Here is a 14,513-nt window from a genome sequence, read left to right as displayed (position 1 = left end):
TAGATGGGGAAAATAGGCCCCACTCCGATTTTTGTGGAGAGACACAACTACACAAATACAGCAAGTCCAAGGGGTCACTAGGGACACCCCTCGGCCAATGGAGATGCCCGGTTTCCTCTCTTTTCCATCCCCTCTCCTCTCTTCTCCTCTCTTTTCCATTAGTCTCCCAACTTTTTTGCATCCATTGCCCTCTTCTCCCCTTCCATTCTCCCTCTCCCTTCCCCCTTTCATTCCACGATTCCCCCCTTCCCCTGCCCCCCCCCTCTCTCTCTCTCTCTCCGACCTCACCTCACCTCACTTCACCCAAGCTATCCCCTCACCCTAGCTCTCACATCCCATCTAAGCCAAGCCCATGTCTTAGACTAAGACATGCTAGCTATGGGTCAGTCCCCAAACCCTAGCTTGAAGGCACCACCATAGCCATGATTGTAGCTATAGTAAGTCACCTTAGAGGAAGTGCAAGGATAATCTAGCAGATTGATACAACCATACCCTTGGATTGGGTTCTTTCGGGTGACATGTGGCTAGGAGCCTTTACAAGATCAGGGATCCCACTTTAAGTTGTGGGACTACGAGTGTCAGATGGGAATGCCTTGGTCTTTGATCTTGACTCTAAGTGTGCGTTATCTAGACCTTGCATTTTAACCTATCAAGTCATGTGGAACAATGTTTTTTGAAGTCAGGATGGTACCTAGACCCTAACCTAGGTCACATCCCCTTGGGCTCATGGAGACTTTGTCTTTATGGATTTGTTCCCATAAAGTATTTGCAAAGATATTCCCCAAGAATTGGGAGTAAATTGATGTAGGGTAGTGTTCAGGGTTTGTTCACCCTTGAACATTTCAGAACTACAACTTCCAACCATTACCATGAAGCAAACACAAGCATACAGAGTCAAATAAGAGTCGAAAAGATGAAGAGTAATCCAAATACAACTTTCAGCAAAGAACAATCTTCAACATTGGACCTACATCAAAAGTACTTCCTTTCCCTTGAGGAGCATGGAGAATGACATATGAGCGGTAGATAATGGTATGCCAGGCTCATCAAGTATATTATCATCCCACATGATTGTCTACCTATCGATATCTTTTCAAGGGAAAGGGGGGGACTCTCGGAAGAGTACTCGTGAACTAGCCCAAGATTTCAATATAATGGTGGTTTAAAGTAAAGATCCATTTGGTGCAATATTTCCAATCTCCAATAGTGGAAGGAGTGCAAACTAGTACTCAAATATCCCTCTTTTCCATAACATAGCACTCTACTTAGAGACACTTCTCACTTTTGTTTCTCTTAGAAAAAAATGCTACTCACATCTTAGTTCCTAGAAAACAGTCTCCTCCTAGTTCAACTACTCAGATTCTTAGAGAGTTTCTTGATTTTTCCATCACTTGGGTTGTGAATCCTTGATTTAAGATGGTGAATAGTTTGTTATGTCATCACAAGCCACCTTTTTAAACTTGCATATTTGTTCTAGCAATAGTTCATGATTGTTACTTCCATGCATTTCATGATGGGGTGTTTGGTGGACATATGGACTTTTTGAAAGTATTGACAAAGCTTCAAACTAAGTTTTACTAGACAAGGATGCAACATTTTTTACATGCATATCTACCTATTTGTTAAGCTTTTAAATCACCAACAAGGAAGCCCACATGAAATGTTCATTCAATCTCAAAGACACAAATTTCCAATCAATGTCAATGACACATCCATTTGAATTAGTCACTTATGATATCATAGGACCTTTTCTACATCTACTTTAGGTAAAAAGTACATCATTGTGTTGATCGACTATTTAATGAAGTGGATGATTGCATAGTTGTTGATGACAATCATTGTATCAGATGTTGCTAAATTTTTAATTTAGAACTTTAATTTACTGAGTCATTAATGTCTAGAACACTCGCTTTCTCATGACGAAAGTAATTTAAAATCAGACGTGCTAAGAATTGTGTTTGATAAATTGAATGTAAGGCAAGAGTTTGCTAGCCCAGATCATCCAAATTGTAACTCAATAGAAGTGTGCAATTGATGCTTGCTATGTATATGGTCCGACAACACTTCAGGTGGGAGGTTTCTTTGCCATGTGTGGTTGTAGCTTATAACACAACCCTATAGGAGTCAACAACATTGAGTCCATTTGAGGCATTGTATGGAAGGCCTCTAGAATTTCCTACAGAGGCAAGATTGATTGAAAAAATAAGATCAAACACAAAGAGGTACAATAGTGGACATATTTCTTGCAAGACTCCCTATCTTATAGTGCCAAAATGCCAAGTAGACAATAACTCCTCTATAGTAAAAGACATAGACCATTCACTTTGAAATAGGTGATTTGGTTATGGCACATTACCTAATGAGAGAAAAAAAATTGGCTAATGAGTTCTTAGCCAGGTCCCTACTAGGCAATCAAGGCTGTGGGTAAGATAGCTTATGCATTGCAACATTGTAGCCCAGATCGGCACAATAAAAACACCATGGCCCATGTCTCCAGGATAAAACCTTATCACATAAGGTCTGTTCTTTTTTTAGGGGGGAAAGATGTGATGATGTGGTTGCCACATCACATATGCCACATGTTTAAAAGAAGCCATGGGGAACCTAAAGCATAAGGGTTCTTAATATGTTGTTGATTGAGTTGGTTAAGGCTTGAACTAGCTGTTTGATGACATGATTGTATAAGCTATTATAAACACCTAAATAATGAAAAGATGTGCTCTGCAGACCTTACTCTTCTCTTTGTCTTGCTATTATTCTTGCCCCAATCTGGTCGTTACAATATACGACTAATGTAGCCTTAGATATAAGTTCTAGAGGCAAACAAGTGTATCATAACAAAGTAATATTTTCAATGAACTTCTATCATGGTTGTGGTATATGCCTTAGTATATTGCAATGCTTTGTGGGGTTTTTTTCATTTTGAAAAACAATATGTATATTTTTTAGAATAATATCAATTTGCACCCAAGCTATGCCAAAATATCTAAGAGAGCCACATATGTAAGCCATAGTAGATTTATTTATGGAAAAATAGCAATAAGGAGAGTATGTCTTTCTGTAGAACTCGCGTTGATAAGTAATTTTGAAGTGTCAACTAATATAGAAGTTGTTTGAGCATGTCAGCCAACGGTCGATGCAGGCAGTATGGAAGCCATGATTACAAATGGGAAGCACCCTTATGGGCTGGCCTTGTTGGAAACCATCCAAACAGATACCGCAATCTGATCCCAAAAACGAGCTCAAGTGCTTTTGTGGATCGAATGTGTATTGGACTACTGGAAGCACAGCTTCGATGGTGGCTATATCAAGTACTATATTGCGTATAGGAAGAGGAGTGGAGGCAGAGTTTGAAGGCAGAGGTGGAAGCCCAGCAAAAGGTAAAAGAAAGCGCAAGCAAATGCATAGGGAGATCGAGAGGCAGTCGATAGAGCGAGTGAGGAAAAGCAAGCGGGCCCAAAAAAGCAAGCGAGCTTTTCCACAATTTCCTTATCGAGGTACTCAACATAGCTTTGTGGAAACCACTATTTGGGAAGATTCTCGAAAATAAAACTTATGTTACTATGTGTAACTATACCAATATTGTGAATTATAGTCTACCTTACCTTCCAATTGGAGCCATACTCACATTATGCAACAATAGTATGTGGGTTTGAAAGAAACCGAATTTCCACTCCAAAGCGGATTCCATTACTGATACAACAATTCTTTTGCATTTGAAATGGGTCTTATTATCAAACTCCTTCAATAATCAAAACAAATGCGTTGCTTGATATGTTAAACTTAGTAACGTAAACATCACTTCGCCCATATGCGGGGAAAAAAAACTGTCTGTAGACTTCATAGCATGGGATTGCATCAACACTTATGACATTCAAAATGGTTCTTCTTATTAAAAGTGTTATCAACCATGAAAGAAGTGAATGCTTAAAAATAGTTTACCCGTATGTTGAAAAACCCAAGTGTCATTTATGACATTCAAAATTGTTCTTGCAACCATCCTATAGTTCCTAGAGATTTTGCCCATACTTCCAACCCCTTCCCTTCAACCACTAAGAGGTATCTAATAGTTTATAGAACACTTGAGATATCATCACCTCCTAATACAAAACCATTATTACTATTTGTAGAACACTTGAGATATCATCACCTCTTAATACAAGACCATTCTTACTATTTGTAGAACACTTGAGATATCATCACTCCTTCCCTTCAGCCACTAAGAGGTACCTAATACTTTTGTAGAACACTTGAACCATTCTTACTATTTGTAGAACACTTGAGATATCATCACCTTTTAATACAAAACCATTCTTACGATTTGTATAACACTTGAGATATCATCACTTCTTAATATAAGACCATTCTTAGTATTTGTAGATCACTTTAGATATCATCCCCTCTTAATACAAAACCATTCTTACTATTTGAGAGATTAATGGATTAAAGGTTTGAAGCTCATAGGAGACGAAGGAAGAGAAATTCAGTTTCAACATGAGGACAATAAAACTAATTGGAATATTTTGACTTATGTATTATACCTTTTTGAAGACTATGAATTTAAGTCAGTTTCAACATTAGGATGATAAAACTAATTAGAATATTTTGACTTATGTATTATATATTTTTGAAGACTATGAATTTTAATGAGGAGAGGCACGCACACTACTTAGTAAATACACTAGTACTACTACTAGCCTACGACTATTAAGCCTAGCAGCACCAGTGTGATTTTGAGCCTTGTATCAGCCTTTTGATAATTTTCTTTCATCGTTACTCTAATAGAAATTATTCCTTCTATCAGAAGAATCTTACCAAATTTATTCAAAGTGATGATTTTGTAGTCTATAGCCACTATCCTCTGACTCTCAAAAATATATTAAATGTGAGCACCCATTTATCTTGTATGATCAACCCTAGACTATGCTGCAATAGGACATTACTAGAACAAAAAAAATATGAATTAATATGGCGATGTTCGGTGTGAAATAACCAAATTAAGGATTTAATAAGAAAGAAAACAATCAGAATCAATAGGCTATTCAATGGCTCAAATCTGCACAGAAATTATAATGTGCCTCCCAACTCTTATGCATTCCAGCTCCTCATGTTTGACAAGAATGCAAACAATAATAAAATCACATTATCTTTAGTTTCAAAGTAAGCAAAGCACCAAAAATAAATGCAAACATATTGGATGAGGAATAAATAGGTATAGATATATATAGACCTATATATATGCATTCATAGATATAATGATGATTAAAGTTGGACAGTCGTAATAATATTATGTGTACTATCATTGGGATTAGGACTACTATTGGTAATATTGTATGTAGTAGTAGGAGAACTACCATTAAGGAACACTCTTATTAAATTACTAAAGGTGGTGACAAAACTACCACTAGTAGTTTGGTAATTACCCCTAACATCTACAACAAATATTTGATGGGTAGCTAGTATTAGGTCAAAAGGCCCCAATTGTGCTATAATAATGGACCAAAAAAGGGAGTGCTATAGCATCACCTAAGGGTCACTTTTTATCCATGAAAGAAACAAGTCGGTGCAACCTAGGTCATACAGTTCTAGGTCATGTGGAGTGGTTTGTGTCTCTTTCCTTGACAAGAAAGTTACACTACCTTTGATAGTAACTACAAAGATTGCTACCATAGTGCCGTAGAGTAGCCCCTAGGTTGCACCATCATCCTTTTTTGCTTTTGAGCCATTAAGTTTGATCCACTGATTTTATGTAGAATTATTCTACTATATGTTCACATGTCCTTAATAGGATCTTGATATAATCCCTTCCATTGTAAGTACTTTTACTATAAGTTTCACATATCCTTAACAAACCACTAGGCTTCAACACAGATTCATTCTTATGTTTCAAGCCTCAAACTCAAACACCCTTATAAAAGGGATAATGTATTAAAGCTACATTCAATCCATCAAATCTTTTGAATGATAGTTCTATTGAAAATTCATGTATCATCAATAGGATTTCATCCATTATATGTTCATTTGTCTTTAATAGTATGTCTAAAAATTTATGTATCTTCAATATCATTTCTCTCATATGTTACAATATCTTCAAAAGGATACCTTTATTTATGTCCAAACTTGAGCATTGGTTTGTATTTATCAAACACAATTTCACTCCACCTATTCTTTAGAATGAAAATTTTTTGCCAAAAGTGGGCCAAATGTAAGCTCTTTCCACATATTCTTAAGAATGAAAATTTTGGCCTTACGTTGGCAAGTCTATGGAATGAGGGTAAGGACAAAGTCTCTGGTACGGTGCATTAGGTCTTGATTAATTCTTCTTTAGGCTTGAATATTTAATGCATTAACTTCACGACTATTATTTATGCTTGAACTTGTAATATATTAATTTCATGACTTAGGATTTTATGAAGTTATATCTAACATGTCCCAAATTTAATGAAAATTAATATGCTACATAACACAACAAAGTATCATCATATCCCTTCCCAAAATCAATGCTACCTAGCAACTCTCCTGGCATTTTCACTGCCTTGCATTTGAGTTAGCTATGATGAAGAATGTTGCCTGCCTTTGGAACCTCTTAGAGTTACCGTTAGCATGATCTAATTTCATGTACCCCAAAACTTGAGACTTGGAGATTCCCATATCACACCAGCGGTAGCTGTCTTGTCCACTCTCAATGCTACTAAGAGCTGGGCCCCATAGACCGGTAAAAGAAGTCTTTTTGGAGGTTCAATTTTTTCCCTCCATCTTCTGCAAGCCCCATGATGAAATAGGATATATTCATCACCCTACATTTAGTGCAAGAATTGACACAACTTTTTTTGGACCTGACTATGCAGTTTACATCCCAAAATTGGTGCTAAAATTGCAGACTAGGAGATTTCCATATCACACCAACAGTAGCTGTCTTGTTCACTCTCAACACTAGTAAGAGCTGGTCCCTATAGACCGATAAAAGAAGCCTTTTTGGAGGTTCAATTTTTTGCCTCCGTCTTCTCCGGGCCCATGACGGAATAGGATATATTCACCACCCTACATTTAATGCAAGAATTGACAACTTTTTTTGGACATGACTATGCAGCTTACATCCCAAAATTGGTGCTAAAATAAGGGGTAATGGAAAGAGAGAGGGTGTGACGAAAAAGAGGAGGGGTGATAGAGAATGAGGGGCAATGGAAAAGAGATGAGAAAAAGGAAGGGGGAGAGAGTGATGGAAGGAGGGGAATGGGTGGGATGGGTGACAAAAAAGAGAAGAGGGGGAAGATGACAAAAAATGAAAGAGGGAAGGGGGAGGACATAGCTTGAAGTGGAAGGAGAGTGGAGGTGGTGTTGGAGGAGAAATTAACAAAAAACATGGTGGTGGAGGGGAGGAGGTTGAGGAAAAAATGGCGACATAAGAAGTGGTGGTGGAGGGAGTGGAGATAATAGACCCAAAAAATACATGATAGATGAAACTCAGAAGTGGAGTAAGTTGAGATATTCAAAAAGAGGGGTTTACAAAAGTTCATGGGGAAGGATTCAAGGGAGGGGGTTATAATTTTATTGGATGTGAGGGTTTAGAGGGTCATTTTTTGTGGTTAATTGTTAAGTTCCTTATGCAAGTCACCATTTCCAAGCATGTAATAGGATGTAGTTAAGGTTAAAATCTCATAATCTAGCATAAATTGAAAGCATTCTCATACTCTTTGCCTTGAGAGATGTATCATTGATGGTTTTCAAAGGGTATTATTTCTCATGTGCACTAACCATGATCCACTTTCGCTTTAGGCACCGACCTCCATGACAATGGTGCCAAAATGTTATCAAATTTTGCTCATGTCCAAGCTACCAAGGTTTAGTCACCTACAACTATGTTGTTTCTCATTGTAGCATATGTGTTAACAAATGTATCATAAGTCCTTGGGTAATATTCCCATCAGAAGTGTTGGCTAAAGCATGGAAAGTAGTTCTATGAACTAAGCTTAGATGAAAAAGAAGTGTTGATCTCAAAAAGTTTAATGGAGGTTATATCATCCATAGGGGTTCAAGGGTCTAGGAAAGGTTGTAGGGTCTAGAAGGAGGATAGGGTTTTGAAAGAGAATTAGGGGTTCCAAGGTTAGAAAGAGTCCAAGGTTGAGAAAGATTTGCATGGTGGAGGAGTGGAGAGCTAGTCTCCTTCACTATTTCATGCGTTTAAGGGTTGGGGAGGGGTGCACAAGAGTAAGGAGGATGAGGAGGAATGAGAATGAAGCAATGGGTGTAAGAGGAGGAGAAGGGGGGAGGAGGAGGAAGAAAGAGGAGGAGGATGAACAAATATGGAGAGAGGAGAGGAGAACAATAGAGATGAGGAGAGAGGGCACACCTAGAGAGCATACCATAAATGACAAACTATACCCTAGATTTGGTTGAGTAAAAGAGGAAAGTGATCAGATGCTGCCGCAATCCTCCTTTTCCATGGGATTTGTTGCCTCAGTTCCCAAACTCTCTCCCTTTACCTTCATAAGAGAAGGAGGAGTGCAACCTCACAAATAAGTAATATAAAGATAGAGATATAGTGATAGGTGTTGCCTTTTATCTTTATAAGAGAGGCCGCAAGGAGGGGTGCCACATGGCATTGCCTTTCCATGCAACCTCACAAATAAGGAATATCAAGATAGAGATATAGAGAAGAGATAATTATATACTCATTTGTGTAGGGTAGACACACATTCTAGTCTCAGGATTGGGATTAACCTCCTCAATATATAGTAAGAACTTTAAGTAGGTAGTATATTGGTTTGTAGCAAGTTTAAGTAGGGCGCATATTGTGAGGTGAACAAACAAATTGAGAAGGAAACTTTAGGTGCTATGGGAACACATTGGGAGATGTGTTTCCTATACTTTCGACGTGGGTGCAATTGAGTTGATGATTGTATGCCCTGTGTATTATGAGATCAGAGTTCGCTGTCACAGTCTTTTTAGAGATTTTTTTGGATCCCTACCAAGTTTCCTACCTACCCAATCCAAAGATGCTTGGCGACCCTTCATCCACGAGGTTGTCCGACACAAGGAGCGGTTGCTTAGGGCATGTAGGGGAGATCAGGACACGCAACCAGACTCTCCACTCAAAGCACGAACACTGAGCTCTTCCATCTAGACAAACACTAACCCCAGTATGACCCACAGAGGTGGTGGCTGTGAGGACACGAACCAAAGCTAGAGGCACGTCAGACTCGTCAATGCACTAATGCACATGTCACATTAGGGGACCTTCCTTCATGCTCATCAGAGCAGAAGCACAACCCATAGAAGTCTCAGTGGCACTTAATCGCCACAAGGCATAGCCAAGAGGCCAACATGCATCGTTAGTTGCCAGCGCTCTATCACAGGTTTTTTGCCACTATAGCAGTCTTTCACATTGATGCATCCCTCCTAGGCTTGACATCACCATTGGCTCCCACTTCATGAGCTCAGAAAGCTCTCTCTCTATGTATCGACGCCGTTATGATTAAGATTGTAGGTTTCCTTTTGTATTCGTCAATTAAACGCCTCCATTAGTACATGGAATGCAAGTACCTCCTTAAGCATACATAGCTTTAGAGGATGAGTTTGAACTAGGTTAGAATTTCCATGGTAGACTTCCAATCATCCTTTCGCCAACTCCACCACTACTCCCAATACATATGCTCTGCTTTGAATCCTTTATCTATTATTAAGTCAAGGAGGCCCCTACTCTTTTACCATAGCCCTATTGTGCCAAATATTGTCCTTTAGACTACCATCTCCTCTTAAACCATTTAGACTACCGTCTCCTCTTAGACTACCATCTCCTTTAGTCCTATTGTGCCAACTATTGTCATTTAGAATACCATCTCCTCTTAAACCCTTTCTACCCTCATAAAAGAGAATAGATGCAAGATCCCTTTATGCAAAGATGAACCTAGACACCAAATAGGACCCACACATCTTTAGTGAAAAGGAGAACATCAACTTGCCATATGAATCCAAAAATGCACAAATCTTCAAATTTTGTAAACTATTGCTTGCAATTTAGGGTTTAAATCTAGGTTCTAGGGTTTAGGGTTCAGGGTCTAGGGCCTAGGATCTAGGTTCTAGGGTCCAGGGTCTAGGCTCTAGTGTCTAGGAAATTGAGGCAAGTGTATAAGGCAAAGGGTAGGGTCTAGGGTCTAGGGTTTAGGTTTTAGGATATAGGGCAATATAGCTTAGTGTCTAAGGTCGAGGGTTTATAAGCTAGAATCTAGGGTCTAACATTTAGGGAGGGTTTATAATTTAGGGTTTAGAACCTAGGATTTAGGGTTTAGGGTTTAGGATTGAAAGTTTAGGATTTAGGGCTTATAGCTTGTGTCTAATTTCAAGAGTTAATCTAGTTGTCTAAGGTCAAGAGTTTAGAATCTAGAATCTAGGATCTAGGGTCTAGGGTTTATAATTTAGGGTTTAAGATCTAGAAATTAGGGTTTAGGGTAATTTCACATCGTAAATATGCATTCCAAACCATGGAATTGATATTTGATGGGTATGATACTTTGTGCATGCCTTAAAATAAGTAAGTTTAAGGGGTGTGCAAAGTATTATACCCATCGGAGAGAAGCACATACGTTAAAATCCCAAGGATGCATGCTTGATGCACATGATGCATTTCAAACCATGCAAATCATATCTGATGGGTATGATAACTTAAAGAAGAGGCGTTACAATAAGTGAGTTTAAGCTTGTGCAAAATACTGCACCCAATAGAGAAAAGCATACACTAGAAGCACAACGAAACGTATTTTCGACACCCAAGTATGTTGCATGGTACAAAATAAGGATTTAATAATATGCATTCCAACCATGTAAATAATATTTGATGGGTATGATACTTTTCAATGGCCTTAAACTTACTTGTTGCAAAGTATCATATCCATCAGAGATGAGCACAAGGGCTAAAAGCACAAGGATGCACACTTTTCAATAATCATGCATGATGCATGATACAAAATAAGAAAATATGCATTCCAAAGTACGCAAATGATATCCAATGGGTAAGAAACTTTACAGGAGCATTAAACTAAGAAAGTTTAAGGCCTCTTCAAATTATCATATCCATGGGGAATAAGCACATAACCTAAAAGCTCACCAATGCATATTTTTTACCATCGAGTTTACAAATTCATTCACTAATTTTTGAACTAGTTTTTTATTTTGTACATACTCCTCACTTTATGATTCACTAATATTCTTCAATCTATTTGAAGAATCGATTCTCAATTTAGTTTTTTAGTTAGTTAAAACTTATTGTCTAATAAAATAAATATTAATTTTAATATTTTTAAAATCAAATTAAGTTATAATTTATCATAATTTAATGGTATTTACTTATTCTCTTTCTTTTTTTCTTCATATTAATGATTTACATAATTTATCACTTTTAATAGATTTTAAATTTTCTTCTTTCGTACTCACCCATTTATATTTATAATTTTATAAGTATTAAAATAATTATTTATATATATGCTCAATGAATATATTGATTATATTTTATCATGATATATTTTTTTTAATTTTTTATAAATAATATTAAAATATTAAAAAATAAATATAACATGTTTATATAATTTTATAGGTTATTAAAATCTATTTTTATAATACTATATATTAACATATTTTTCAATCTAGTTATTAATATATTATTATATTATAAATAAAAATATTATATATAGCTATAATATTTTTGAGAGAGAGATTTGACTTAGAGAAATCTCGAAAAGTTTAAAAAGTGCAAACAAAAGAAAGCTTTGTAAAGTGACTTTTATATGAAACATTAAAATTTTTTAAAAAGTGCAAACAACAAGCTTTTTGAAATTGTTGCATAGGTAATAAATAGGTTGGGAGAGTTTCAAAAAGTTATTGCATATGCAACAGGTCGGGAGACTCTTTTATGAATCACTACAAAGTTTTAAAAGGAGTAAACAATAAGCTTTTTGAAGTTTTTGCGTGCGCAATAGGTTGGGAGGGTTTTTTGAGCAATTGTGAAAACTTACCAAAAACTCAAACAAATCAAGCTTGTTGAAGTTGTGTATGCAATAGGTTGGGAGAGATTTGGAAGTTATTACATACACAATAGGTTGGAAAGCAATTCACATGTGGCAGCATATTCAAAATTTTGTTGATTCGTGCAACAAGTTCAGATGAAGAGAAAACCAAGACGACTAAAGAATGAACCATGGAATGGAGGGAGTGAAGGTTATCTATTCTATCTATAAAGGAAGGGTTGAATTCTGGAGGTTCGGGAGAGGTTCAAGGAGCTTCAGAGCTTTTGGAACTTACATGCCGCTCGATCATGATCTTGGGGTTACATCTCAAGCAAAGGACGTGTCATGGGATGACATGTGGCAAAGGGAGAAGAGAGGATGGAGGGAAGAGCAGAGGTCAGATGACTGTGCAGGCACAACAGAGGACACGTCACATGATGACATGTGGCAAAGGGAGGGGCAGAGCAGAGCATAAATATTTATAATTATATTCATATTTATTTATTTAGATTTAGAGTTATATTTATATGTGTGTGTGTGTGTGTGTGTGTGTAGTTAATGATGAAATGAATATATATATATATATATATATAATTTTGATTTTTCTAAGCGCACGAGCGTGCGAGAGAGAGAGAGAGAGAGAGAGAGAGAGAGAGAGAGAGATTTTGTATTATATAATGGTCTCCCTATGAGCTTAACCAATTGATGCAAGACTTGAGAGGTCCCAAAGTGACTTTCAAGCACCACAAATCGTGAAGGAAACATTCAAATAGAGGCCCATCAATCACAAGGATTGCCAATGTGGCTCGCGAGGGGTTTAAAACGAGTAAATTAGAAGGAAGGGTTTTTAAAAATGAAGAATTTGTGAGGTGTGGATGGTGCTAGTAGAGTAGCCAGACATAGGAACAATCAGAGAAGCTCGAGGGACGAGCGACATGGTAGCGCAGAGCAGGGACAACGTGCCGGGTAGAGCTCAGTGCCAATGTCAGTGGAATTAGATGGTGGGGTATCTTAGTGAACCGCTAGTCATGGGAGAGGCCTCTTATAGGCAAGTGAAGTACAATCGGGGCGGCAAATAGGTGGGAGAGTCAAGGCAGCGAGCTACGCATCGGGATTCGGGAGGCATAGAGTGCTACTGACGGAGTCACGAAGGCATAGTAAGAGGCGCAGAAGGCAGTGGGACACGTGGGGGTGGGGGAGTTCTTTAGCCTAAATAGTGAAGGTCCTTAATAAAGAAGGAATTAAAATAAGGGGGAGTAAAATAAAAAGTTCAGTGAAGAAGATCTAGAGAGACCTTGGGGAGTGCGAGAGTGGTAGTACGACTGTGAGTAGTTAGGAGTAAGAGGTGAGGATGGAGGAGTGTAGAGAGGTTTAGGAGGATTAGTTCCGTGTAGTTTAGTTTGAGGTGTGTAGCATAAATAGAAAAATAGGGGAAAATAGCTAAGAAATAGGAAAGTTAGGGAGAAAAGAGGGGGTTTGGGGAAAAGATTAGGGAGAGACAAGTTTGAAAAAATGAAGGATAAAAAGAAACATGAGAAAGTAAGGAAATAGAAAAAATGAAATAAGTGAAAGTAATAAAATCACTTAAAGGATAAATTATAGGAATAGAGAATAAGTTTAGTAAGTAGGGGAAGAGAAGGAAAAAGTAAAATCATAATAAGAAAAAATTAAGAGAAATTAAGAGGAAACATAATTGAGAAAAATAAGAACAAGATAGAGAATAACAAATTAGAAGAAACTAGGAGAAATTTTGAGAACTTAAGAGAAAATTTAAGAGGAAACTAGAAACTTAGAAAGAAATAGAGAATAAGCAAAAAATTTGGGAAGAAACTAGGAAATAATTAGGAAAAATAGAAAATAATTAGGGAGAATGAAAGCAATATCGCTCAAGTCTGGCCAGTGCGGTGTACCCCTACTCAATCGAGCATGTAATGCTAGTCGCATTGTTAAGATCAAGCCGGAGAACAAGACACCTAGGTATGTGTAGGATACAACCACCTCCACTGGCAACCCATCCAAGGTAAAGTGCTATTTGTGCATGGCTACCTCGGACGTCTTGAAGATTATGACCTTGGTTTTACCGAGGTTGACCTTCAAGTCATGTGTCTCACAGAAGGTAAGAAGTGCATCTAAGTGTTGCTCAAGACTCTCAATTGAAAGACCATGTCATCTGCGTATAGGGGAATCATAAGATAGTAGGACGACGTCACCTACATATAGAAGAATCAGAAACAAAGATCTGATAGAGAGCAACCAACCCCTCCTAGGGTCCCAACAAAGGTCTTAAGCTCATCTATATAGAGGCCGTGGTGATAACATACAACCACGTTTGTGCTCATGACAACCTGTGTCCACCCTGCACATGTTCGAACCCTAAAGTGCCATGATTGCTCAGGTGATCTGATCTTACCCCAACTCCTGTACACGTCTAATCAATTGGGCTCTCAGCATTGTGCCAAAAGCCTTGCAAAGTAGCAATAGACCTTATGTCTCCATGCGCTCACGCCCATAAAG

Source organism: Dipteris shenzhenensis, chromosome 22 (genome assembly GCF_047967505.1).
Source record: "Dipteris shenzhenensis isolate YYH24624 ecotype China chromosome 22, Dip_SZ_1.0, whole genome shotgun sequence".
Taxonomy (NCBI): Eukaryota; Viridiplantae; Streptophyta; class Polypodiopsida; order Gleicheniales; family Dipteridaceae; genus Dipteris; species Dipteris shenzhenensis.
The sequence above is the reverse complement of the archived record's forward strand: the minus strand, read 5'-3'. Positions refer to the sequence as shown.